This window comes from Podarcis filfolensis, assembly GCF_964270895.1.
Source record: "Podarcis filfolensis genome assembly, chromosome: 11".
NCBI lineage: Eukaryota > Metazoa > Chordata > Lepidosauria > Squamata > Lacertidae > Podarcis > Podarcis filfolensis.
The window spans coordinates 33,807,868-33,813,396 of NC_139613.1; positions in this window are offsets into that span (position 1 = coordinate 33,807,868).

A 5,529-nucleotide genomic window follows, 5' to 3' on the forward strand; every position below is an offset into this window, starting at 1 on the left:
ATTAAAAGCTTTCTCTGAAGATGCTATCTTCAAATAGGGAAGAAATTTGTTTGGTTCGCATTTCAACATAAACTTGAACCAAGGCACACACTTCTTCAAATCACCCAGAGATCTACTTCTACCTTCTGTCCACCCATGGGGCAGACAGTGCTGAAACAGAGAGACCCATGACTGAATTGATATAGAGCAGCTTTCTGTGCTATAGAAGCCTTTGTTTGTTAATGCAAATTGCCTTGTCCTCCCTGATTTTGTCTAATAGGTGTTGTTTTTAAAGCAATGCACCACTTAAGCTATTGGGGTTCATCACAAGATGTGGCAATAAGCTCCATGCATCAGTTCATGATGTCTTTTACTTAAAGCAACCATCAAACAAAATGTTATGCACACTTTAGTGCATTAATATATTTGCATTAACTGTGCCAAAAAAAACCACACCAACCCTACACAAGCAATTATTTTTACAACTCTTTAGACCAAGTTGCTCTTAGTGATGAGTTCTGAGAATGAAAGAGCTGTTTGCTAGACTGTGTCAATTTCACTGCAGTCTCTGTGGTCCAGCTCTAATAGATGTCTTTGGATTCAAATAACAAGGTTTTCATATTTCAAGACACGCCACCCAAGGGAGAGTCATCTCTTGGGAAAGAATATAGACCCCAAGGGAGAATACCAAACACAGTGTTGCCACATGGCTGATCTTCATAAGAGAGTTCCATCTGTTTTCCACTGAGATCTTTTTTTCCCATGGCTTCCACTCACAGCAAGTTTGACCTTTGGTATTATTTAGTTGTCATCAATAGTGCATACCCATTAGAACAGAGTGCAGACTGCATTGGTAGCATGAGAGTCTTTGAAATCACTTTGACAATAGGCTTACTTGCTTACCGTTCAAAAGCAGACATTGCTGTCTTGGTTTTAAAAGGTGCATTTTACATCTCAGAGGTAACATCATCAGCTTTTCCAAGCAGTGGAACACGATTCTGCAGAAGCTCATGGTCTGAATCTTGCCTTTCTGTAGGGCTCTAGCAAGCATAGCAGCAACTTCAGGGCAACGATTTTGGGGCAGATGCAGAAACTATGTAGCATAACCCCATTATGAAACCAAAGTGTAAATCCATTATGACAACAAGGCCTTCCAGATATTGTTGGACTCCAACTTCCACAGTCCCACCTATCCAGTCAGGGATGGCAATTTGTTGCAGAGCCACTTTTGGCCAGTCACAGGTTCTCCATCCCTTCCTTAAGAATACTGTGTATAGTTCTGGCCACTCAAATGAAGGTATCCTGGAGCTAGGAAATGCAGAAAAATGGCACAGTCATAAAGCCCTGTTTCCTTTCACTCCCAATTGGTACATGGAGGGGATCATGTGTGGGCATCTCAAGAGGTTTTTATAGGGAATAGAAGGTCTCTGTGTGTCTCCCATATACCCATCTAGCCTTCCACTTCTGTTCTGGAGTCTGAGCATGCCGAGGGTATGGATGTGTCAGTTTTGTATATGTTCATTCATAAGCCCACTTTGTCCTCTCCCTGTATTTGATCTGCTTTAAAGTAAAGTAAGAAATACCTGTGCTTATTAATACTTATGTTTATTGAACTTGCGTTTTTTCAAAACCTGCACTTCTAAACATATTTTCTCTCAACATATGCACTGCTAATTGTTCCTTATTTTAAAATACACATGTATATGGGACTTTTTAAAATTTAGCCAAGAACAGCTAAATAATCACAAAATTCAGAGAGAAGTGTCAAATCCAAAGGATAACTGTGCCCTATCTGCATATAGGTCCAAGAGGTGTAGCATTACCAGCTGAGGAAGGATGGAAAAGAAAAAAAATGGAATATTACAACAGAGAGTCATTTTGCTTGAACCCTATGAAGATCACAATTGTGTGAATGCTGCACCTCCACAGGAAAGTATATCATACCTCCCAATTTTTCAACCTCCAGCTTTTAAACTTTTGAATAACCCCCTCTTTCACACTTTCTGCAGCACCACCAAATGTGAAGAATCCATTTTTGAAGCAGGAGTAGGGAACTCTTTAATTGGTAATTACTGATATTTGATACAAAATATTTTAGCCCGAATGTTTGGAACAGCGACAGGGAGAGATTTAACAGAAGCATTGATCTTCAGGGAGATCAGCATGGCTAATCTGAAGACAAGTCATAGCATCTTCAAATATTTTCTAACAATAATCTGATAAATTGCATTGAAGAAATAAGGTGTACCCCAAATAATACTTTTCTCTCCTGCCCCCACTCTTTGTTGATGCTGAAAACATGCCCCTCCACCTGCATTTTAACAGTTATAATGCAACAGTCTGAGAAACTGATTACTCTGATGGCGGAACTGACAGTATTATTGTTGTCTGTATAACTTGTTTGCAATTTTACTCTTAAAAATATGTGTCTTCTAGATATATCAAGAGTTCACCTTTATGGGATTCTTAGCTCTACTGTGGCTAGTTTTCATGTGCTTAGATGACTGCACATCATCTTCTTTTTTTAAAAGTTTATAACAAAGGAGAGTTACCAAAGTAACCCAATTAAATTCTGCAGGACTGCACATTGCTGCTGTCTAGTAGGACCAGGAAATAAAGTGATGGATTGCTGGCCACATTACTTATCTCTCCCCCCTTTCTTTGCAAAGGTGAACAGGATCCCATCAGAGATTAATTTGAACCAGCCTACATAAAGGTTTTATAATGCAGATTGAAGATATTGGACATATCCATGTAAAGCACCCCTTACAATCTCCTGTCTTCCAGTCACTGGAAGACTTCTTGACGATGACGCTTCATCCTCCTTAATAACCCCTGTGTTGTACATCTATTTTTGATATGAAGCTGCCTTACCTTGTCACCAATTATAGACTCTGAAAAGACCCATCTCATTAGAGGTCTTACAGCACTTGTTCCTGAATATGATGCCTGGTATGTGGCTTTTTCCTCTTCATGCCAACTGGAAAATACCCTTGAAGTGAAGTGGTGTCAGTCATAAGACACAAAGGGTACACGGGTAGCAGTGCTGAATATGGTATTAATCATACTACACCAGAATGAAAAGAACAGATTTGAAGATCCTGAGTTTGCTTGACATGGCTTCTGCCATTGCATAAGTACCCAGTACCTTGGGGAAGAGCTGTAGCTCAGCTACAGAGCACCTGCCTTACATGCAGGAGTTCAAATCCTGACATCTCCTAAGGAGGGCGGAGAAAGACATATGCCTGAAACCCTAGAGAGCCAGTCCATGTTGACAACATTAAGTTGGATGGCCCAATGGTTCACTATAAAGCAGCTTCTTATGTTCAATTTTGGGAGAGAGCCAGAAAGGCACATGCCTTGTCACCCAGGTTACAAGGCCTAGCGTTTCCCACCGGCACCTTGCCATCTTGCCTAGTTATTTAACGACTGCCCAGTCATTCTTAATTACTTATTTTTTCCAGAGAACTGCTCAGAGAAATGTCAAATAGCAGTGCTTTCCTTTTTAGATTTCTCAAATGCTAATTGGTTTGTTTTGGGACTCGCGTGTGGTTGTTTAACTCTAGGGCAGACTTCTCTAACCGGGTGCCAGAGCTGGCCCACTATGTGGCACAGTGAAGTGCCCACTTCAAGTGGCAGAAGCACAAGGGGCAGAGTTCCACCTGCCCCACCACTTCTGCCGCCAGCAGGATGCCCTCCTCTTGCTGGCGAGAGGGAGTTGTTCCAGTGTGTGGCATTTCAGCTCAGCTTCCCCACCCTGGGGCAGACATGACAAGCAGCAGCACCATGCAGACTGCCCCAACTCCCACCAAGTCAGCGAGAGCCAGGGCATTTCAGCAGCAGAAATGGGGGGGGGGGGTATGGTGGTGGTACCAGCGGGCAGTGGCACAGCAGGGGGACAAGAGGTGGCAATTCCCATTTTGCCTCAGGTGGCCCAGAGTGCAACTGTGTTAGCCCACTGCAACAAAACCACTTAAGGAGTTCTGAGGCACCTTAAAGATGAACAGAAATGTCTAGCGTGGACTAAAGTCCATTTCATCTAGTCTACAAAAAACCTTATGCCATAAGAAATATGATTGCATTTAAGGTGCCATTAGTCTCCTTGTTGTTCTTGAACCATTATGCAATTTCTCCAGGATGATATTGGTAAACTATTAAATCCCTGTGGAACTATTTCCCCCCTTATAATACCCTGCAGATCCGAATGAAAGCCCCTGAATAAGATAGGGATGCTTCAATTTTGGCGGTATCAGCACCAGCAGAAGCATATTAAGCTATTATTTTAATATTACACCCTAAAAGGGAAATGGAAGGAAACATGTACTAAAGCAATTCAGATAAACAAATCCCTGATTGTTTTTTCACAGTTCAGGATCTGTATGCACAGCTAAGACAGAGAGAGAATAAGTAAAGTGCTTCCCAGAAGACAAAAGTAAGACTATTACGCATGGAAATGTACCATCGCTAACAGCAACAGCAATCAGGCTTTTATACCAAGCAGTTTCTCTGCAGCATAATGGAACAGAACACAAAAGCAACTGAATCAAATAAATGAATCTCATAAGCAAATGGGGATTCCAGCATATCAGATAGATGCATATGTCAGTTACTTTCTTCCTTAGACTGAATAACACCAGTGTTTTCCTTTGTAATTCTTGATTTTTTATTGTCAAAATCCCTACAATTAGGCAACATTTATAAATTTAATCCTTCTTTTGCTGGGTGAAAAGCCAATGTTTTACAGTATAATACAAACAGGCTATAATCAGCTGCAAGCCGTGGAGAGAAAAAAAGTAAGCGTTTTTCTCCCTGTTAACAGGTGGGGAAAGAAACGGTGCAGAAACTTCCCAGCCAATCCTTTTTTGTTCATAACCCCTTGGCCACACAGAAGTTCAATTAAATATACCTTAAAGCCATATTGTTGGGGCTTTGGATCCTTGACTAACTATCTCTTAAGCCAAATTATTGTTTCTTAAGCTGAGGTACAGTAGCATCATTCAGGACATATTGGTAACAAAGTGTCCCTGAGCATGTCTGGAGTTAATTTCTCTCATCGCAGTGCACCCTGCTCCAAGACATCTGAGATTGGGTTTCATGGCATCCAACGTGAGACTTCAGTTTCCTTACAATTCAAGCCCTCAGATATAGAAACTTTATTTTCTATTTTATTTTACCAATTGCCGATAGCTTCTGAAGGCCTGAGAGATGTTTTATTTCTAAAATCAAACTACAACCTACCCATAGTGAAATGTTTTCGCCCTCTGAACCAGAAGATAGTAGTCTTAAAGGTCATGTTTCATAATATTTCCAGTTCTCTGTGTTTCCCCCCTTTTTTTTTCAAAGGAGAAATTATTCCAGTAGTGAATTCATCGTTAAGAGACTCCTAGGTATTCAGCCTTAAGCAGACATTTACTGGAGGCACACAATATTTAGCCAGTCAGATTCTAAGCTTCTGTTATATCTGCTCAACTTTGATGGGTATTGCATAACATGACAATTAACTGCAACTCTCCAGTACTTCATTTTAAGGCCAAATGAGGGGAATGGGAG